The 24,170-nt window shown below is 41.6% G+C and overlaps 1 protein-coding gene across 34 annotated transcripts in view; it reads left to right on the top strand.

Annotated features, from left to right (window-relative positions):
- Positions 1-739: 739 nt before the first annotated feature.
- EPB41L3 (erythrocyte membrane protein band 4.1 like 3) overlaps positions 740-24,170 on the top strand; it is a 144,584-nt gene continuing 121,153 nt past the window's right edge. For 4 of the 34 annotated variants that reach the window (XM_072152172.1, XM_072152170.1, XM_072152169.1 and 1 more), the window contains exon 1: positions 19,773-20,024. The gene's annotated coding sequence lies outside the window, so the exon portion shown is untranslated. Of the gene's footprint in view, positions 795-19,756; positions 20,025-20,156; positions 20,310-24,170 lie in introns of those variants that run through there. The other 30 variants (XM_072152157.1, XM_072152188.1, XM_072152156.1 and 27 more) reach the window with 20 other exon arrangements.

Below are 24,170 nucleotides of genomic sequence, written 5' to 3'. Positions count from 1 at the left end.
TGTATGTACAGTATGCTACTGTCAATCAGAAGTGTGTAGGAAGTAGAATACACTTGCAGTATGTTGTGAATATGCTGCTCATTTATCATAGGCTGTCTTTGGAAGGCTGCAATAAATTTTGGAGAATTGCTCTCCTGGCTGTCATGGCAACTGATCGGATTCTATCTCCCCCATAAGATAAATGCAATAGGGTAGCGCCCATGTGCCTACTGATCAGAGCAATTAATGGAAGGTGTCTGCTGTAAATTAGAGCAGACACCTGCCCTGAATGGAGCTCCCTCCATACATCCTTAACTGCACAATGATGGATAAAGTCATATGGCTGGTCCAGGTGGTTAAATAGCTAAAAACAGATAATTAACAACAACGCTGCCCAAAACATCCTATTGACTATAACTGGGTCTAGTAACTTGTGTTAAGGAACTACTTATAAAAAGTCCTGCATAGGGAATTTTTTCAACTGTGCTTCTTATCAGAATATGTAATGACGCAGATATCTTAGGATTGTGCAAAGTGTTGTCATTGATTCCCAGATCAAGTAGAGGATATTTAAGAAAGGTAACAATGTGTTACATAACTAGTATTATCAGGGGTGTATAGTAAAGTGGAGCTAAAACCTCACTCCCTGGCAAACCCCCTCTGCTCTTCAAATTCCAATTTTAGCCTTGTCTATAATTAATGTAGTCTGCCATCTATTGGTGGAAGAAGAACATTACATGGGAGATAAGGCTTTACAGACAGCAGCATAGCCTCAAAGCAGAGGGAGCAGGAGGGAAAGAAAGGCATCTGAGAAGGTAAGTGTGTTTCACAGTGTATATGTCTGTGTGTGATGGGTTTTATGATTAGCCTCCTTATGTCTATTGCTATCAAACAACATAATAGAATTTGACCCATGCTTTATAAATTTATGTTACTATGTTCTCTAGTACATTTGTGCCTCAATAAGTTTAAGTCCTCTACTAAATTGTTTAAAATAAAGCAACCAAACACAGCGTCACTTAACTATTAAATGTCTCTCAATGCCAAATCTGCATGTGATGGTGTCCTGTTCATGGACCGCTGTAGCAGATCAGTAGCTGCAGCTGTGACCTGTGCCAGAACAATGGGAACTAATCTTTGCTGAGGGACAATTAGTAGGTGTGGTTTTTATTTAAAATATTTTATCCTATTTTTAATCTATTCAACCCAATAATGGGGATAAAATCATTGGATCATAATAGATGAAAACAAATGAAAGATTCAAGATTTTATCAGTTGTTCTGATTATAGAAATTGTGTACAATCACAAGCTCGGGAGCATACATTAGAGTCCTGAAGTCAATAGAATTCACATAAAAATCATCCTTTGTGTTTTTCTTTATGGATTATCCTAATGCTAGGGCACCACGGTGGCTCAGTGGTTAGCACTACATCCTTGCAGCGTTGGGGTCCTGGGTTCAAGTTCCATCCAGGTCAACATCTGAAAAGAGTTTGTATGTTCTCTTCTTGTTTGTGTGGATTTCTTCTGGGTCCTCCAGTTTCCTCCCACACTCCAAAACATACTGGTAGATTGACTAGATTGTGAGCTCCATGAGGACAGGGACTGATCAATCTCTGTGTAGCACTGTGGAATATGTTGCTGCTATATAAATAAATAAATTATTATTATGAGTTTTTTTGCAAACGGAACATTGTAATGTCAAAGTGTCATTGCTGCTTATAAATAAATACATGCAATGCTGAGGGCTACTATTATATACTTTTATATGAAAACATTGGTGCCGCTGTGTATAGAGGTGGTCTTGTTAACTGAGTGTCTGTGACTAAGAGCAGCCTACAATACAAGTTGAATGGATCATTCTACTGTGTGATTATAACCCTGGCCTATAAACCATTGCTGGCTGTCACTGTGTACTAAGAACATTATTAAGATCTAAGGTTTTCCAGTTATCTGAACAGAGGATGGAATTGTTAGCACTTTGCCACTTTGATCACAGCCTTGTTGAGGCAATTTCCATTAAACTACTAGCAAACTCAGGTAGGGTATGAAATGTCCTTTCTAGAATGTGAAAGCTCACCTGTTTACCTACAAATATCTCCATTGGGCTTGTGTGAGATACAAACAGAAAAAGGCCTAATTGGAAATGTGAGCTGTGGATAAAGATCCAATTCCTGCCTATTTTTTAAACTGTCTATATCTGTGATTCTGTAGTTCACAGAGCTACGTAACTGAGAAATGAGAAGATTCTCTTCTTTAATATGACACCAAAAGCATGTTTCTAGGTGCTATAGAACCAAAGGTAAGGGCGTCTAAAGTGACACTTCCCATGCAACATCTAAACTTGACTTATCTCCGGCAAATATGTCTCTTCTCTGCTCATTTTCACTTGACTTCGAGTTGATTTTGTATATAAACAGGTGAGAATCAACATAAGAGAGGGAATTCTGGAAAGGACATTTCATACCGTACCTGAGGGGACTAGTAGTTTAAGGGCACATTCACATGGCCGTCTGCGGGGACGTACATGCGGCCGCATGTACGTCCCCATAGACGGCAATAGCGGCGCGGCGCAGCATGCTCTATCTTTTGGCGTGTGTGCGGCCGTGCGCCGCTATTCTCTATGGAGGGAGGAGGGGCTGCCTCCTCCTCCTCTCCAGCACACGGCGGTATGCCCGCACGGCGGGCATACCGCTGTGTGAATGTACCCTAATCATGTATTAGCTGGTGACAGATCCCTCTAAGGAAACCCTTCCAGGACTGAACAGAAAATAAAGTTCAGTCTACCAGAAGCATGTTCTAGAGCAGGGAAAGTGGAACAGATTGATAAATAATTATTCAGTACAACTTACAGCACCTCCATGACCTTCAAAATTTTGGTGGACCCATTCGGCCCGGTTCATCACATCATTCAGGATGTCATAAATATGGCAGAAAATGCACATTGATACTCACGTTGCAGACAAGCATGTCGAAGGGGCTCATTCGCACATCCATTTTTTCTCTTCATTGTGCTATCTGTGGTTTCCATGGATAGCATACTGACCCTTTATTGTTTGGCACATCTGCCAGCCTGTTTTTGTAGTCCACTGGAAAAGAGTTGAGTTTACGGACCAAGGACTTTAATGTTAACAAAAGAAATGTGTACACCAAAAAAATGTTCTGAACATAGATGACCGTGTATGGTCCGTGTTTTCTTGATGTGACACTGGGGAGCCTGGTATTTTGCCATTGCATTTTTTTGCAATCCATCATTTTTCTTTTTTCACCTCCGCAAAAAAAATTAAAAAAAATCAATGGATGCCAGACAGACGTGAAAAAAATGGATATGGATACAATACTGACACATAATGGACTGCAGAGAGATGCATTTTTTGCGGATGCACAATGAGGGGATAAGCCATAATTCTGTGATTCTGTATTACGAAGAAAGTCCTAACTGAATAGGCCAGACAAGAACCTGTCACTGGTCTCCATGATTGTCCCCCCCATCTCTTCCCACTCGGGGGAGGTTTGCTCTCAGCCAATAGGAAAGCATTAGTGCTTCCCTCAATCCAGGCTCGATTCAGCCTAAAGTGGCCACATTATGATAAGCAGTATAGGAAAAAATTAACATGATAGAAGAATACTAACTACAGTCTTGAAATCAGCATGACTATTTAAGTCTAAAACCTCTCAACAATCCAACTCAACAGAAATGATGCTAAAAACTGTTCCCCAGTGTAATTAACCCCATGAAAGATTCTACCTTAAGATGTAACACCTCCTGGGTGGGAGGCCTCCAGCTGTAGTATAAATGATCTTGTATCATACAATCTATGTATTACCCATGGCTTAGTATTCTAAGCGCTGTGCCTATATGTGTGCACGTCTGCTACTTCTATGTTGTGATGCTTTGGGAATACAAATTCTATCCTGATGTGTCTTTAAAGAAGTACAAATAACAAGTCTTATAACAACAGGGAACTTATTTAGGAAAGAAGTGACAACAAAATAATAGATAATTAAAGGATAATAGTCCCCTGTAACAAAGATATCTATGCCAAGACAAAGCTGCTTGTGCAAAGTACATGTTTAGCAAAGTTCAAGCATTCATTTTCCTAGCGGGAGACGGTTATTCTGACACACAGCTCTTCTTTATTGACACAGTTTTCAGCAGTAACAAAGGACAATAAGATTTTGTACGTCCAATTAAGAGAAATCTCTCTACAGAAGAGCATCTTGCAGATGTAATTGTTACATAATAGACTTTTTTCCTTGATGAGATAAGCGGTATACAGATGTAGGGTTTATGGATATTTCAAAGAAGTCCATATAAAACAAGACAACATAGGCAGTCACAATGTATGGCACCATTATGGACTAGTCAAGAGACACAACGAGCTGTTCTGACCTGTTTTAATATTAATTTTAGAGGGTTTCAACCAAGACTACCGAAATGGTGGTGCTCATAGCATACATTACTTTTTATGGAAGTAGAATTAAAAAAGTATACTAATTGGTTTGTATTATCCCCGGAAACTTGGGTAGCTATATGCCTTTCTACTGATTTTAGATAAACTCCAAAACTCAATAGATTCTCTTGTCTGACTAAGGTCACACAGGAAATAGAGTTGAAAAAGATTAATTCTTATCAGAGCTTTCAAATAGAATACAGTCCTATAATGTAAAACTGAGACAGAGTCGCTACATAGATGATTACCTCCCATGTGCTTACATTTCTTTTTTACTGAGAAATCATGCATCATGGCCACAAATATAAGCAAACCTGTGATCAGGATCTCTCCATTTTCATCTGATGACCGGTCCCCGTATCCTTTTAAATACTAATTCCCAATTTGCTATTATAATTTATACTACTGTTTCCACTCACTTTTAAAGGTATACTTGTTTTCGTGTCAGCAAACTGCATCGAGTCATGGAGTCATCATCATTATTGTCACACTGTTCTAGCAAATCTACTTCCTGCTCCCTTCACCACCTCCTCCCATCCTCATGATAACATGAGCTGACAGAGATTTGCTTATAGCACAGGGTAACTGACAGGAAGCTAGGAACAGGCAATCCAGGGGTTACATACAAGAATTTAGTTTTTTTTAAGTTTTTCTTAAAGGGGTATTCCCACGAAGACAAGTTTCTCAAATGTACTCAGGATAACAAAATAACATATTCTCTAATTCACTGTTATTAACAAAAATGCAGCATTTCACATATATAATTCCAACCTGTCCATCAGTCTGGTGGACACAATTTTGGTTGCCCCTGAACCCGACCCTGTATATCTTTTGAGTTTAGGGTCAGCAGACATCTGGCTCTTATGTCTGAAGCTGCACTGAGCTGCCCTCTCCCTCTAGCCCCCACCCTTGCATTCCAGGACGAGCTCACACAAACACACTAATGACTTCCTGCAAGCGCCATATGAGGAGAGTAAAGCTACGACAGATAAGATCTTTATCCAGGTGAAAGGGAGGCACAGCACATCTGACAGAATGTGTTATAGGTGAGATATAGCAGAGATGTGTATGTTATGGCTGTGATAGTAAGGGTTTAACCCCTTAATGACCGGCGGGATTCCACGACGCATCAACTTTCTACGGTGGCACGTCAGAAGTAGATTGCGGGACATCGGGTACCACAAGTGCCTATGTCAGGCTGTGACATCACTGTGTCCGGCAAGTGCCCCAAGGCTGCCGACTCCTCCTCACGCCGGTTCCGCCTCCTGGCAGGACCCGGCTGTAACTAACTGAGCATGCTCAGTTACTTACATTGTACACTGCAATAGTGTATTGCAGTGTTAGGGCTTGAACAAACAATTGGATGAACGCTTGTTCAAGCCCAAATGTTGAAAAGCTAAAAAATTAAAAAAAAACCCATTAATAATCGTTTATAATAATAATTAAATAAATAAAATAAAAGTCCCCTAATCCCTCAATTACAGATAAAATGTAAAAAAAAGTAGTCCGTATTAATCTGTACAATAAATCTAAATCGATCTTGAACCCGCTCGATGAACAACGTAAAAAAACCCCACAAAAAACTTCCCGTCATATACAATTTTTTTTATCAAACACCATCCCCAAAAATTTTGTAAAGTGATCAAAAAAGTTATGTGCTTTAATATGTACAACTGAAAAGAACAACTCTTTTCGCAAAAATAAGCCGTCGACCACATCAGTCAACAGGAAAATACAGAAGTTATGCTTCTGAAAAGTTGTCAGTAAAATTGAGCAAAGATAAGAAAAACTATATAAATGACGTATCACCGTAATTGTAGTCAACCAGAGAATATAGATAAAATATTATTTTTACCTTACACAAACAAAATTGATGATTTTGTTTGTGTCCCCCTTGAAGTAGTTAATAAAATCTCATGAATAAGCTATAGACCCCCAAAATGAATCATTACACTCAGGAGAAATTGGGAACCAAACGTTGCAGAGCATTTCATCATTTTATTCATTATGAAATTGTCAGGTTTGGCCTAAATCACATAGGTTTTAACCCATGTGAAACACTTAAAGGCTTAATAGACTTAATAGAAGTTGTTTTACACACGTTGAGGGGTATAGTTTATATAGTGGGGTAATTTTATGGGCTTTTTCTATTATTTAGGCCTTTCAAAGTCACTGAAAGCTGAGCTGTCCCTCATGAAAATTAGAAAAATTGCGCCTCGTAACATCCTAGAAAAAAGAGTATGCATAAAATATCATCTCGTCATAAAGCAGACAGTCCGTTAACTACTTTTTGGGTAGTTTTACTTCCTGTCTGGAAAGCAGAACATTTCAAACTTTGAAAATGAAGAATTTTTACAAACTTTTGCCAAATTTTCTTTTTTTTTTCAGAAGAAAATGCAAAACGTATCACTTAAATCATTACTTATCACTTACTTCATCACTTATCACTTACATCAAACATGAAGTACATTGTGTGTCGAGAAAACAATCACAAAATCACCTGGATATGTTAAAGCATTCAGAAGTTATAACCAATTATCGCGTCAGATTCTAAAAATGGAGTCTGGTCATTAAGCTGAAACTGGCGATAAGGGGTTAAAAATTATCTTTATTGTGTAAAAATAACTCAAGGATTGAAATTTGAGAATTTTATTTCATGGGCAAACCCCTTTAAATTGAATTTGTATGTAATTTGAAACAGGTCTGTTTTATGATTGTAACTCTAGACACATTTTTTTTGTCTATGACAACTGAATTTTAAGAATTTTTTGCTGTCATGGGACCAAGGATTATCATTAAAACTTCATTACAGACACCTTACAGCTGATTATTGCAGCCTGGGACTATCATAAATCATTCAGAGAGCTTCCACAGAGGTCACAGTGGGAAGAGGGGTCGTCTGTAAGTCAGGTGTCCATAAGTTGGGGCCCGCTGTATATTTTTATCTACTTATAAAAGTAAGAAGAACCACTAAAGGTCATTATAAAAGCAGATTGGGAATTAGTATTATAAAGGCTATGGAAAAATTAGGTGAAAATATGAAATCCTGATCCCCTTAAGCTGATAAATGGTATAATCTGTTGACGATGGTAATTGATGATGTGTGGTGGCCCCAATGTTAGCAGTTATACTGCTAATTCTCTTTCGACTCTCCATTCAGATGTGTAAGGCTCAATTCACACCTGCGTTTGTCAGATCCTGTTCTCCCATCGGTTATAAAATAGTGTAAAAAATAGCTTGGCTTAGGGCTTATTCAGATGGGTCTATCCTTTGTGGACATGTGATATCTGTGTGCAGTCTGTATTGAATCCTCATGTGTTTTTTTTTCACATTTTTACATCATCCATTTTTTTTTCACATCCGCAAATGAGGTTCCCTGCCCAATTGTTTGCCTGGAAACAATTGAGAAAAAACAGACCGTATATGGATGTCATCTGTGTGCCGTCCGTTTTTCTATTGCAGATCCATCGACTTCTATGGAGAACCACAGGCTGCATGTGTATGCTGTGTCTGCACATCCGTGAAAAAAACCGACAAGTGAACAGAAGCATAAAAATCAATGGGTCCGGGTGCCATCTGCAAAAAAAAAAAAAGAAAAAAGATAGCATTATGATGTTTAAAAACACCCATCTAAATGAGCCCTTACTCTGGGGAATGGAAGAGACTTACTGTTCACCTGCCGTTCTTAGTTTGTTAGAAAACACTGACGTAGGTATAACTTGAAATGTCCTATTGTATAGTCTATACCAGGCCCTCATATTTGAGATGTAAAAATAGCACTGAGCCTTCTGTCCAAGTTTCCGCTCAAATAACAGAAGCACTAACGGAAGTGTTATAAAAGGACATTAACGGAAGCCATTAAAAGTCCATTGAAATCAATGAAAATTTTAACAGCGGACGTCTGTTATTAGCATTCTAGTGACTGCATATAATAACAGAGGTGCAAACGCAGGTGTGAGCTGGGACCAAAATGTGTGGGAAAAATACATGCATGTACTATAAGATATTATGAATGTGAAATGAGACCTGGCAAGATTTAGTTCCTAGTTTGTGTATGGAACACATTATTTTTTTGGAGAAGGTATAATAGATAATACAAAGCCAAAATAAATAAGACAGGTACTCAAAAAGTGAGAATAATATGAATCCATAGAAAAATAACAATAGTTAAGTGGAAAAGTCTGAAGGAAAGAAACATATTTAGTTGCAACAAAAATAAGAATATGTTGTATGAGAAAAGCAATCAAACAAATCACTAGGTGGTTGCAGCGGTCCAAAATGGAAATTGAATGAGAACTATAAGCTTTTAGGTGTAGCTGTTTGATATTACAGAGACGCATCAACAATGATTATATAGAAAAAAAAGAATGGAAGCTGAAAGCAAAAAAAGATCCTTCAGATCCTTCTTATTCATCAACTTGATGGATGTTTACAGCAGGTTCTGCACCTGAATAGAAATTATTTTGGTTTTAAAGGTTATTGATATTTTTACAGTTTATCAGTGCTGCAGTTTCTTTGAAACAGAATATTTCTTTAAAATTGAAAATAGATCACAGTTTTATGTCTCCTGTGCAAACATATAAATACAATCACACCCACGTCCCTTCAGTCTGTGTAGTCATGTGACTCTCTTTTTACCTTCCCTTCAACTCTTTGTGGGTTAGCAAGAAAATATATTTAGATGGACTAATGGACTAATGAACAATGGGGCACATTTACTGAGGGTCCGTCGGATGCATTTCCCTGAATCGCACAGGGGTTTTTGTCACATGCAACAAACCGCAGAATTTAACTTTCAAAAGCACTTACATGCACCGGGAAGAAGATGGTGAACTCCGGCGGACCTGAGCGGGAAGCAACACATGCAGGAAATTGGGCGCACAATCTTAGTGAGTCTCGGCAGCTCCGAATCCTCATCGGACATTCGAGATCGGCGGCGTCAATGGGACGGGTAAGTAAATGTGCCCCAATCTGTGTGTAAGCTTGTAGGTGAGGTCATCAGATAACATGGAATCCAAAAATTGCAACCTCATTCAATGATATGTAACCTAACAAATGAGCTACTTGGGTCAAGTTGTGTAAGAAAAGCTGGATATTGGGAGAAAATATTGGATCCTATAGATTTAATATAGATAATTTAGCTCACATTTTGGTAAGGACTCCCACTACCTTTGAGGATCTCTGCCTTGCTACCTCTGCACCCTCTCATAATATTTCCTTGGTCTACTCGCAGTTGTTACGAGTGTCCCCTTACCCAATCTTTTGAATGTTTCCGTTTTACTTACAAGAGGCTCTGTAGGTTTGGTCTTAAGTTGAATTTGTATGTAAGCCATAACTATATATTTTATAAATGTAACCCCAGCTTATTGTCTCTGTGACAATTGGATTTTACAAATATTGGGTTGTTATAAGAACCAGGATTAACAATGAAGCTTAATTGCAGACATCTTTGATATCTCTTAAAGCTGAGGATTGTAGCCTAGAGCTAAATTACAGTAAATTACCAACATCCAAAAGGTCCGTTTGTAACTAGGTTCCGTCAGGTGTTAAGTCGGGGATCTGAACAAATTATTTAATGCTGAACAGAGGCAAAAGGCGCGTATTTTGAAGCATATGTCACCAGTCTCTTCCCTATTGGGGCAATCAAACTATAAGATAATTACCCAATGGTCTAGAACACTGGTTAAGACAAATAAATGTTTCTCAGAGTACCAGACCTTTGCTGGTGATGTAGTTTGGCAGTGGCCCCCATTGTTGGTGGGAATATGGACCAATTTTGGACCTCTGGTGAGCCATCTTTGAGCTCTATAATAGTGTCTGTGGTAGAGGAGTCACCCCATCTCCCAACTTTCATTATGGCTATGGGACAGATAGTCCCCACACTATGGAGATCCACCGAAGCTCCTACAAGGCTGCAATGGATAGAGGTGTTGAATTGAATTAGTTATATGGAGGAGCTATGATTCCTGGTGATGATGGTGGCTACGAACAGACGATTGATTGGTCGTCACCGCCAGCCGTCTGGGGCAGGTGTCTAGGCAAATGAAATGGGAGATGCCAAGCCCCCTCCTTCCTTCCCCCTTCTTCCTATGCCCTTTCTTTCTTTCCCCCTGTTTTCTGTCTTTTCTACTGTAGTCTCTCCTTGAATTTGTAATATCAATGTAATAATTGCCTATGTTTGCATTTGGATACTTTGCAAACCATATAACGCTTTTGTGTATTGTTACATCCAGCCTCCTGATGTATCTGGCGGCTGGGCTGCGCAGCATACAATTCTACCCCAGGCCCTGCCTGATGTAGATTTACACTATTAGCCAGTGACCTCTTAGCTTGAACAGTTGCAGGCTATAGCGAGTGTGACGGCTCACTCCATTGGCAACACCGGCTGAGCAGTATGATAGGGAATAACACATCTGTATCTAGGAATGGGTAAAGATTTGAGGCAGAAGCTTGTTAAAATGTTGAGTGATCACAAGTATGGGCTCATTCCAGCATGGGCTCATTCTCACTGGGGCCAATGCCCTTACACAGAAGATCAACGAAGTATGAAACAGTTCTTTAAAATCGTTAAAAAAAACTATGATGCTGTATTGTGTGCTGTGTATTGTGTGCTGTGTATTGTGTGCTGTGTATTGTGTGCTGTGATAGGGCCTAACTTTAATTTGTGGGAAAACCCCTTTAACAGCAGCTCAGATTAGAGACCAGGTAAATGTCACACAGAGTTCTAGCAGCAGATACTTGTCTATAACAACAGTTATGAGGAGACTGTGTGCAGCAGCCTTCATGGTAAAATAGCTGCTAGGAAACCACTGCTAAGGACAAGCAACAAGCACAAGAGACTTGTTTGGGCTAAAGAACACAAGGAATGGACATTAGACCAGTGGAAATTTGAGATCTTTGGTTCCTACCACCATGTCTTTGTTCGAAGCAGAAAAGGTAATGGACTCTACATGCCTGGTTCCCAAAATTGAAGGTATACTGAACCAGCACGGTTACCACAGCATCTTGCACCGGCATGCTATTTCATACAGTTTGCGACTATTGGATCATCATTTATTTTTCATGATACTGCAACACACAAATATGTATTGTCTTATGGTGAAATTTTGAGACTAAAAATCATGGAATGCTTCAACTCTTTCTATTGTGAGTGTTCTCCTATGGAGTTATTCCTCGGATGAGCTGCATGGTAGTACCTAGGGAGCCTACACTATTATTGTATTCCATTGTATCGGGTCTGTGCACACAGCTTTACTCTGCTCAAAGGACCATAAGCTACAACTGTGATATGCAGAGCGCATCCATGAGTGTGCACAGTAACTGACTCTGAAGGAGATGACATACAGACAAAGGCAACTTTGGGTTTTTCTTATTAGAAAAACTGACTGATAGAATTCACCCTAATATTTCAGATATTTTCATTCTTTCTTGATACTGCACGCACTGGCATGTTATGGATTATGTATTAATGCTCTGATCAGTTTTTATATGGTAATAAAGATGTACAATTTACTCATTTGCAATTTTGTATAGGTGTAAACTCCTGGAAATGGAGAATACACGCAGGGACGGATTCAGATTCACATGGGCCTTGGGCTGTATGAATATTATAGCCCCTACAAGCCTGGAAATCACTTCCTACAAATGGTACTAAAATCCGCTTCTTGGAGAATGGATGATGTATCTCTTCTTCCTACTTTTGATTTGTGGTTGCAGGACCTTTGGAGGACCTTTAAAGAGTCCTAGAATGGCTCTTGTGCACATGTGTATTGACAGATTTGGATATCCTTGCTTCTTTATTAACTGGGCCACTAAATTCTACAAAAAAATTCAGACTGCTGTACCAATGCTTATATGAATAATGAACAAATATTTCATAGCGAAAGATCATTTTGTAATGCTGAAATAATAAATATTGGTCTGTTTACGATTGTTTATATTACGATATATATATTTGATTTTTTTTTACGATGTTGTATTTTGTTCCTGTACCTATAGTAAAGCTTTTTGATTATTAACGTATATACTTGAGTATACGCCTGAATGTGCTGAAAAATCTAACTCTATTTATACTCGAGTCTATAAAAGAAAACAAACTCTGTACCTGTACCTGTACCTTTCCAATGCCCCCCGCAGGTCCTTCTACCTTGCAATGCTCTGGCTCCGTGTCCCTGTGCGCTGCGTAGCTCACACATACTGCTTGTCGACATCATAGTGTGTGCACCGCCATCGTCCATCGGCATCAGCACACATATTATGATGACGGCAGAACCGGAGCATCACAAGGAAGAAGAAGACCTGCGGGGGGAGTCAGAGTTAGTTTTTTTTTTTATTTTAGGCTGGGCATTCCTCGGGCAGGGGCTGCTGACTATATACTGGGGAAGGGGTTTCTGGCTATATATTGAGGGCAGGGTCTGTTGTCTATAGACTAAAGGCTTGGGCTGGCCAGCTATATACTAGGGGGCATTGGTGGCAGGCTATATACTCAAGGGCATGGGCTGGCAGGCTGTATACTGGGGCATTGGCTTGCTGGCATTGGATGCCCGGCTGTATACAAGGGGCATGAGATGACTGGCTATATACTGGGGCATGGGCTGACTATACACTAGGGTGCAAGGGCTGGCTATATACTGGGAGCAGGGGCTGGCTGTATAAACCGGGGCATGGGCTGACTAGCTATATACAAATGGGCAAGGGCTGTCTGTATACTACGGGACATGGGCTGGCTGGCTGTATACTAGGAGGCATGGGCTGCCCTGATATATACCAGGGGGCATGGGCTGGCTATATAGGGGATCATGCGCTGGCTGGCTTTATACGAAGGGGCATGGGCTGGCTGCATACTAGGGGGCATGGGCTGGATGACTGTATACTAGGGGGCATGGGCTGGCTGTATACTAGGGGGCAAGGGCTGGCGTTCTGTATATTGGGAGCATGGGCTGGCTGCACACTAGGAAACATGGGCTGGCTGGCTATATACTAGGGGGCATGGGCTGGCTGGCTGTATACTAGGGGGCATGGGCTGGCAGGCTGTATACTAGGGGGCATGGGCTGACTGAATACTAGGGGGAAGGGCTGGCGTTCTGTATATTGGTGGCATGTACTGGCTGCACACTAGGAAACATGGGCTGGCTGGCTATATACTGGGGGGCATGGGCTGGCTGGCTATATACTGGGGGTCAGGGAGCTGGCTGTATACTGGGGGACAGCTATATACTGGAGGGCATGGCCTGGATGACCATGTACTGGGGGCATGGGAAGGCTGGCAATCTACTGGGGGCATGGTTGGGCTGGCTACCTTTATACTGGGTAGAGGTTGTGAACAATGCATTTCCCACCCTAGTCAATAGGTTTTCCTAGTTTTTTGTGTTAAAATTAGGTATCTAGAAGGGGTATATTCAAGTGTATATGGTATATGAATTATAATGAGCTGACAATTATCCTTCTAACTAAGGCAAGGTAGACAACCATTATCATATATCAGTCAGTGCTGATACATTTTACATTGTGAAACAAAATATCTAGTAGGTGCCAGTAAGACAATATATTTTGACGAGATTTATTGGGAAAGGATTTATTATACATTTTAGGATATAAAATGTATGTGAAAAGTGGTAAATTTCGGTGCATGTACGTTTTTATGTGAAAACATAAAACTTTTGGCATACTTGTAGCCCTCATTGCATTTTGCTGGAAATAGGCGGGGTTTAGCAGGGTGCAGCTCATGCTGCAAATTGACATGTTTTTATAATTTGTCCCAAAATGTGGTTTATAAAGTGGCTTAATGAATTAAGAGCCTCTTCCCACTAGCATAGGAATCACTCAGCATGATAAATCTGACCTGCTCTGACCACCCAATTGTGATTCTAGTTTGACTGCAGGCGATGTAGGTGCCAACTCTGCAGCGATGTCTTTTGGCTGCTGTCCCTCTCCTGCAATCTAGCAGGAGCAGGTTGGATCTCCGGCTGTTGGAGATGGCCGCGACTCTGGGATAAGGACAGAAGCGGTGTATTATGACATGTGTCCTCCGTTCACACTAAAACTTTGCAATTAATCAGGCGTCCCCCAGTGTAGAAGAGATGTTATGTCCATCCTAGTACAAGTCTTTAGGTCACCCTGGCTCCACGACTTTTATAAATGCCCCAGTTACAGTGGAAAACTTTAAAATAAAACTATGGTTTTTTTTTTAAACATGCCATAAAACAATTGATGCAAATGGTTTTTTACGGCCCACCAAATAATAAAGTTGGGACCATTAAACCATCATGATCGTATATTTAAGTCCCCTAGCATGTTCTCTTTACATTGGGAATATTTGAAATACAATCCAATATTACTATTACTGTAAATAGTTAGCTGAAACTTACCCACTGCACCATAACCAACCCCATTACAGGCTCTCAAACTTAAAGGGACCTGTCACCAGGTTCTACCCCACTAAACAATAAATGTGATGAAAAACCCTAGCTTGGCTTATACCCAAGTCAATGGGAAAAAAAACTCTGTACTCACCTTTCTGATGCCCACCTCCCCCTGGAGGTCCTCTTCTGTCTTTAGCTTTGGCTTCCCAAGGGTTCCCAAACTTCAGCCACTTGGCAACATGCGCCGCCATGAGCACACACTATGATGTGATCAAGCGGCTGACATAATGTGTATTTTTTAGGCTTGGCAGGGGGCTGCTGGCTTTATATGGGGTAGGCAGGGAAGGTAGGCGGGGAAGGCACGAGGTGGGGTGGCAGGCACTGGCTATATACGGGGTGAGGCACTGGCTATATACTGGGGATGGGCACTGGCTATATAATGTGGAGCTGGCACTGGTTATATACTGGGGACAGGCACTGGCTGTATACTGTTGGGTGGGCACTGGATATATATTGTGGGGCGGTCACTGGCTACATACTGTAGGGCGGGCACTGGCTACATACTGTGGGGCGGGCACTGGCTATATACTGTGGGGCGGGCACTGGCTATATACTGTGGGGCGGGCACTGGCTATATACTGTGGGGCGGGCACTGGCTATATACTGTGGGGCGGGCACTGGCTATATACTGTGGGGCGGGCACTGGCTATATACTGTGGGGCGGGCACTGGCTATATACTGTGGGGCGGGCACTGGCTATATACTGTGGGAGGCGGGCACTGGTTATATACTTTGGGAGGCGGGCACTGGCTATATACTGTGGGGCAGGCACTGGCTATATACAGTAGGGCGGGTACTGGCTATATACAGTAGGGCGGGCACTGGTTATATACTTGGGGGCAGGCACTGGTTATATACTTGGGGGCAGGCACTGGTTATATACTTTGGGAGGCGGGAACTGGCTATATACTAAGGGGTAGTGGCTGGCTATATACAAGGGGCTGCTGGCTATATACTGGTGGCAGGGGGCTGCTGGCTATATACAATGGGGCAGGCAATGGATATATACAAGTGGGCTACTGGCTTTATACTAAGGGACTGGTGGCTGTATACTGGGGGCATGTGACCAATGCATTTCCCACCATCCGCTTATACTCGGGTCAATAGGTTTTCCCATTTTTTTTGTTACAGTTAGGGTCCTCTGCTTATACTTGCGTCGCCTTATAGTCGAGTATGTACGGTATTTGACTTTTTTTCCCACCTTTTCTTCCCTTTCTCTGATCATTGTTCACACAACAGTGGCTGTAGTCTGTCTCAGCATGCTAACGCAGTCCGATCCTGCCAGGGCAGACCCGTTATTCACAGACTGAGCATGGCCATCTGATTCAGATATATCAGGTATATGTATATATATGTATATGTATAATAGCTGCATTAAAAACATCCTGAAATGCTGAATCCTTTTAGCTATGAGCGTGTGATCTGGACCATAAGGTGTGACCGGCAGCTTCAGCATTTTGGCTAACAGCCACCACAGACATGCTATCCCTTATCCTGCACTGCTTAGCTCTAAGGTTTCATGCAGTGTCCAGGTTCGGGGTCAGCACTGGATAGGCTATGTGTCCCTATCCCTGTCTGATAACTAAATAAATGTCCATTACACACCATCAAGATATTGGCATTACATTTATGAAACCGTCCGCCTGCTAAATATCTCATTCATCTCCATTGCAGAAAGTTCCAGCTGACATTTCCCTGGGACTGCAGCACTAATCTAAGTAAGGTCACTCGCAATTACCAGAAAAAGAAAAACCTTTATAGAGAAAATGATATCAGCGGTATAAAGATAATGGCTCATATCACTGAAGAAAAAAAAGTTGATTATTGTCTATTATGTGACAGATAGGTTTGAGATCTTTCCACAGCCACACATTACTTTTCAGAGGCTTCTACATGTCATTTGTGTAAAACCCTGGCTGCAGATACATTGACTTATGTCACAGGCATCAAAAACAACAAAGCAATAAAGATGACTGGTGATGTACTTGTGTGGACTACAGACATTTAAAGGGAGCCTCTCTTGAGAAATTGACCAAACAAACAACATTCAGTTTGTTGTCCAGCATCTCGAGACCTTCCAGATCCTGTTTATGTTATGGAACAGAGTTTTGATTGGCAGAACGTTGGCAGAGCGTTTAGCACTGAAGTAAAGCTCTCCCTTCCTCAGGATGTCCCTGTAATTAAGGACCCAGCATGCAGGCACATAAGCAAGTTTTCTGCATGATGTCAATCACAGCAGAGGGGTGTTCTGAGCCAGGAAGAGCTTGACTTCACTGCAGAGCTCTCTGCTCTATACAACCATTTTACATATGAGGTGATTTTCTGGATGAGGCCACCACTTTGGAACATGAAACATCTGGAAGATGGTAACCTGCTTGGCAACATAGTGACAGGTCCTCATTAAAATACAGTAAAGGGTCCTGATGGGCCTGTTTTTAGTGTCTCACATTACCCTTTATCAGCACCAGATTCTTACTTGATGAGTTTGATGAATTGCATTGCACTCATCACTGGTGCCCTTCCTGTGCTTTGATTAAAGGGAACCTGTCACCAGGAGACCCATTTTTAGCACTCCCCCAGTCCCCACAGAGCATAGTACATACACTGCCAAAGTGTTTTTGTATAAAAAAATAGGTTTTACAGAAAAAAAGATATGTTATATTGTACCTTTCATTAGCATCTGCTGTGTGACTAGGCAGTTGCCAAATGGGAGGGGCTTGGGAACCAGCTTCTCCATGTGACCTTTTCAAATATATGAAAACGCCCATCACTGGGCTTAGCGACGCTCCCTGCTCCTCTCCAGCCAATCCCGAGTGTTGGGAGTTATTCATATATTTGAAAAGGTCACATGTTTCCCAAGGGTGGGGGGGAACTGCTCCTTTCCAGCCCCTCCCAATTGGCAACTGCCTAATCACATAGCAGATGCTAATGACATCTCTTTTTTTCTGTAAAACCTATTTTTTATACAAAAACACTTTGGCAGTGTATGTACTATGCTCTGTGGGGACTTTAAGCCATGTAAGTGAGTGTACCTTACAGTGCCAGGGACAGCAGATTCAGGTTTCTATGTTTTTTTTATGGGAAGTCTGGGCTTAAAGCATAACAAAAGTACATAATGCAGATGTTAATAGTAAACTTTCTAAAATACTTATTAAAGGAAGCCCAGTGTCCGTTTTTTACTTGCCCTTCTTCCTTATTTAAGCAGTTTGTGTAAAGAGTTAAAGATTCTGTCCTTATTAGTATGAAGTTGCCAATGCAGGATAAAGAAGCCAAAAAAGAAGCCGTTTTACTTAGTAAACTTTGTAATATACTTCATTATTATCTATTTTATGATCATATTATCACTATTATCACATTTCTGAAATAAAAATCACTCCACAGGTTTAGTTATGCTTTAAACACTGCTCCATCAGCTTCTGTGGGAGGTTTAGTTTCCCAGAGAAGCTTTTTTAAAAATGTACTCACATTTGTACACATTTACTAAGGGCTGTGCGCCAGTTTTCTAGCTGACTTTGCACCTTCTTTTCAGTACAAACTGCTTGCAAAGGTATTTAAGAAGTGCCTGTGCCACATTTGTGTCGCACGTGACCCTTTTATGTAACGGCTGCTCTATTCTTCATGCAACACAAATTTTTGCACGAAAATGGGCGTTCTGATGCACAGTTAGTATGTGCGCCAGATCTATCATACAAAGCCCAACAGAGGTGTGCATATTGCACTTCCACAACATAGTGCAGTTTGCACAGTTCTTAGTAAATGTGCCCCAAAATGTCAGGATCCCATGAACCCTGTGACTAAACACGGGAGCAGGGTCAGCATATTATATTGTAATCCTCCCCTGATCACTCATGTGTTTTCTAAAGAGTGTGGAAATCTCTTTAGGCCTGAGATGTATTTAGATAACACAATGAAGTGCTCAGTACTTCTCTTGTTTATCCTACATCGACACTTCCAGTTATTGTTATGCAGATTAGGGCAGTATTTTGCTGTATGGAATAGTACAATCCGCTGATATCTATACATTGGGCCCAGTAAAGAAATACTTGCAACATATACCTCTGTTGGACAGTTGAAAAGCCCTAACACTAAAGGCCGTGTTCACACGTGGTGTTTGCGTTGCGCTATAAAAGACAATTCAATGGCTCCACACACGATCACATGTTGAGGTAACGCTACGTTTCCATTGAGTTCACTAAATGCGATGGAAATGCAGTGTTCCTGCAACATGTTATTGCGGGTAGAACCTTTGCACTGTATTTCCAAAATGCAAATCAAACGCCAAATGTGAACTCGTGCACAGAGATGTGGCCAAAATTGGCTGTGAAAAGCAGGTGTTAACAACTGTCCTGCACAGCGGATCTGCTTTCAGGCATCCTCAATAACTATATTCTATGATCTGCGGAAAAACATGCTGCAGGACATGCTGTACTTTTGAAGGGATTGGTCGCAGGGTCTGGTAAAATAATGGGCATTGGCACTGATCCAATATAAAGTATTGTATTCAGTGCAGCCCTGTGCCCTCCATTCTAAGAACCATGGTACATGGGTGATTTTCACTTTGGGCTCTGTTCACATTTGTTTTTATTTTACTAGCCAGGATAGCAGCCAAGGTGCGGGCTATCCCCTGGCACTTGCCATCTGTAAAATACTATGTAATTACTTTGTTGGATTGTGTGATAATAGACATCAGACTGTGATAACATAGGGAGACGTGAGAACCTGTGGCAGATGTAACAATGGGAAAGTTGTGTGTGCTGCTAGTGATCGCCATGCAGTGGTGGGCACCATGGCCATGCACCCCCCCTCCTCCTCGTGCAGCACGGGGCGGAGCTGTGTGCTGCATAGGATGCTGTGCACACTACTGCGGGCTGAATCACTGCAGCAGAGCGCAGCCCCCGCACGCCCCTCTCCTGCACAGTGTAGACTGAGCTCTAGCTCTGTCTCCTGGCTCCTTGTCATTGCGGTAATTGGTGGGCTTCCCGTCCGGTGGGCGGGGCCAGAGCAGAGTGCGGGCTGCTATTGGCTGTGGCGTGCGGTAGAGGGGGCGCGCAGTGTAGTGCTGAGGGGGCGCCGCTGCTGCAGCTGCTGTGTGTGTGTGTGCTGGGCCGGGCAGCTGACGCGTGGCCGCACACTGTGCTGACCCGATTCTAGCGAGATCCATAGGAACCCCAGGTATGTACATAGACCCAGCGCTCTGCATAGCCCCCTGTGTGCTGCTAGCTGCAGGGTGATGCCCCCTGCGCCTCCCATATGCTGCTCTCACTTTCCAGCAGTGCTGTTATCAGGGGGGGGGGGGGTTGCACTTACCTGCCCTCCATGCCTCTCCCCAGTCATGGTGGGCACCCAGCTGGTGGCTTCTGCAATGCGGTGGGTGTGGTGATGTAGGACCTCTGCAGTGCCAGGCATCTGCACCGGGAAGCCTGGAGGTCCCTGCCAGGGTCTGGGCTGCTCCTCGCAGTAAGTACAGGACATATGGCTTCCATTATGCACAGCTGCACTAGGAGTGATGGAGAATCAATTGCTACTCAGGGAGGGAGAGCTCATCCCATGTGTAGGGATCAACTTTATCAAGTCCTGAGGGAGGGAGGTGGAATCTGTGCCTGTAGCCTCTGTATACATGCACAAGCTGCATCACTAGCTGCGGCCTGGCTCCATCATAACTGTATACATTGCTCCATCTTCATCCCGTATTACTGCGGATGCTGTGGTACCCACAAGTGCACACAACAGCCTGCAGGACTCAGCTTTGTGCTATCCCTCTGGCAGGATCCTGACACAAGGCTCTAGTGGCCTGTGCAGATCCTTCAAGCATACCCTCATTCATGCTGACCTTTGCAGCCCCTCCCCAGCTCCTGGGGTCTCTTGAGAATGCTGGACCACTGTAACCCATTCAGCTCTGCATGATTACATGTGAACCATAGGCACATTCTGCTTGTTTATGTGAGTTTTCTTTATGTATTTGTTGTTTTACATGATCAAATCGATTACTCACACCCATCAGTACAATATTGTGTTGTTGTGCTGTTTGTTTAATGTATATTTGCCAGTAACACCTACCACATGTATATAATGTGATGTAGAGGATGGGTATCAGTGCAGAGATGACTTCTTTCTTACTCATTTATTGAATGCTGCACATATTTAGATGTTTTGTTTTGATATTGGATTCTGTACTCGTAAAAATATATTCAAATGTTTTGGATTTTGTATATTTAGATTTTTTTGGTCTTCTATATATTAAATTGGCAACTCTTAGACTGTGTCACTTTACAGAAACTTTTGTATTTCTGCCCAGTGAATTATTATTCCAGCTGCAGGTTTAGATATCCCAGTAACCACACCCTATATACAGTATCCCAATCTGTATTTGTTCTTAGGCCTCATTTTCTGGCTTGACACTTTTATAACACACAGTGTGCACATGTTGTATTTATTACATGATGTAGCACCATGTATTGTGTGGATGTAGCATTGGTAATAATAGTGCAGGCTATGCTACACTGTGTAATGGGAATGAAGGGTGGGGCAGCGAGTGACTGTCTGGATCTTCTGTATGATTTCACATCTCTAATTGAATGAATATGACTGGTCCCATAGTGGGCAGTGCAGGGAAGTGTTTTATACAGAAGATGGCATCTTCTCCGCATGAGTGAACACAATGCTGTAATTGCAGTCTGTGTGTCTCCAAAGACATAGCTCATTCTGACGTATTTATAAGTGTTTTATACCACTTCCAGCTTTGTATGAATTTATTTTAACATTGTATATTCAATATGTATCATTTATCATATACTGAAGATTATTTACACTTACAAACAAAGGCTGACCTGGACAGAAGTCCTTGAGTTGCTCTTGGGAGAAGTTACTAAGTTTATCTCTTACACCCAATACTGCAGACACCATTAGATGAATTTGCCATTTGTAGGTCTGTAAAGACTGGGTAAAACCCCCTGTTGCCCGATGAATGGGGTTGTCACTTTCAGTAAATGCTAAGAAGTGAAAACTATTCACGCACTGATGTAATACGGTTTTTAAGAGAAAATTCTCTTCAATATTTAAGCATAGAGTATTCAGCATAGAGTCTCATCTTCTTTAAATTACATGTTTGAAGTCTGAGCCTTCTGCTTATCTCTTTTTAGCTTCCACATACGAATAGTTTCTTTTGGACATGCTGTGCTATTCTGTTTACCATTATTGACAGAATCGTGACATTGGGTTCTAAAGGAATTTCAGATACAGATGAGAATAAAATCTTAGGCCGGCTGCACATGACTATGGTCAATCTGTAAAAAAAACGGACCGTGCGCCATTCAGTTTTGATGGACTGACCACAGTGCAAAGGATGGGACTTCATGTATCATAATGGTTTGTGATGCCAGGAGCCCCTTCTGCCCTGTGACAACACAGTGTAATGCTGATTATAGTTCGGGCTTCTGTTTAGAATAAATTATTTATATATATATATATATATATATACAATCATCCAGTGACAGACAACAGTATTGTGCAGGTGGCCTTAATTTTTTTCCTGTTGTTGACATTTATGACATATCCCAAAGATGAGGAATGAAGCCAATATAGAGTTTAACGTTCCAGCACTTCATTATTACTATTTAATAGTAACATGAAAACTTCCATCTGTTTTTTGACATGTTTGGATGTGTTATGAAGGTGTTGCTGGGGCTACAAATACCATAAATCTCCAATCTCAATACTGATTTGTATAGAAGCCCCCATTGGAGCTTTGCAATGGAAATGGCTATGGTCACTATTGACGCACAAAACATTACATTACATTGTATAACACAGGACCCCCCTGTTGTTTTCATGCTTTCTAAGGGTTGCTATTTTCATTAGTACTCTGTTTTTTCCTAGCATTGTATAGCATGATATTGTGTTAAATTTAGGGATAAAATATGTGCAACAGTGATTCCTTTATGTGTTTGCTGGAACTCAGCTATTCCCTGTGTAGTCATTTGTAATCTGCTGTTGTGCATGTCTTCAGTATCCTCCATGAACCTTCCTATATACTCCCATATTTAGCATTCAGCTCCAGACTTCGTGGTGTGACCCTTTAGACTGTGTAACAATGCTTCCATGTCTTGGCTTTTATTAAGCAAAAGGCAAAAAATAAAGGAAAGTAAATATCATGTACGGTATCCATAAATGCAGGCTTCAGACTGTCACTTAGTATTAGTGAGAGTGTGTAACATTACAAGTGACACCCGTGCTCTGGGAACACAATGGACTACATTTCTCTCCCCTTTTCTCGCCAGTAATGACGGACTTAGTATTCCACTGCCATGTAAGTTCCGTTGTCCTTTGTACAGAATTTGCTGAAAAAACACAATTCATTGCAAATGATCTCTGCTACGGATCCGTTACAGTACTTGGTTTAACAACTATAGTGAGACAAAGAGTTGCTCCAAGGCGTTCTCTGAGCCATTAAGGAGAAAAGTTGAGCTTTCCAACATCAAATAATAGACTTGGAACGCAACTGCACCATTAAAATCGTGACATGAAATCTGATCGCTTGTGGCTTTTTCAATTTGGTTGTCACCAATATATATGGCAGGCAGCTACTATACTATGTCTTCCCTAGAGGGTAGAGGGAACAAACAGCAAAGTTCAAGTTCATCGGAGGAGCAGAGGTGAGAAGCTGCATGAAATATCACTTCTGGATACATTTTTAAAATAATGAGGGCACATGATGCTGATTACATGAAAGTCTATTTGTTATGTTGCCTACAGCCAGCAGAGAATGGATACAGCAAGGTCACCGCTAACATTTTGCATGAAGACAAATTCTTAGATAATACTGTATATGGATGGTGACGCACATGGAGTTTTTGTGTCTTTTTTGGTTCACATTTTGCTGCAGTCCTTCCACTACTTGTTTGCTTTGGCTCAACTGCAGCAAACCCTGGACCAGTGAACATGAGATCCATGTGTGTCTGCAGCCTATTACAGTCATCAGAATATAAAGCCTTTCTGGATTGAATAATAAATCCCACCTGTAGGATTATATCCCTAGCTGCTTTAAATTAAAGGGATTGGCCACACATAGAATGTACCAGTAAGCACAATCCCCTAAAAGGTCGCTCATATTGTGCTTTCCCTGGTGAATTTTTGCCATGCTATCCGTAGGGGCGTGTCAGGCACATCCGAATGCCACTCCACAAATTGGGAGTCGTGTTCATGGAATTGGTCCCTTGATCCACAGCTCCTCCAGGCAAAAGGGGAAAGTTTACTAGGCTTGGTACTATGGACGAGCCTGTTAGGGGATTTTACTTTACCAGGTAAACCTTATTACGGTAT

Source organism: Engystomops pustulosus, chromosome 5, assembly GCF_040894005.1.
Source record: "Engystomops pustulosus chromosome 5, aEngPut4.maternal, whole genome shotgun sequence".
Lineage (NCBI taxonomy): Eukaryota > Metazoa > Chordata > Amphibia > Anura > Leptodactylidae > Engystomops > Engystomops pustulosus.
The sequence above is the reverse complement of the archived record's forward strand: the minus strand, read 5'-3'. Positions and strand labels throughout refer to the sequence as shown.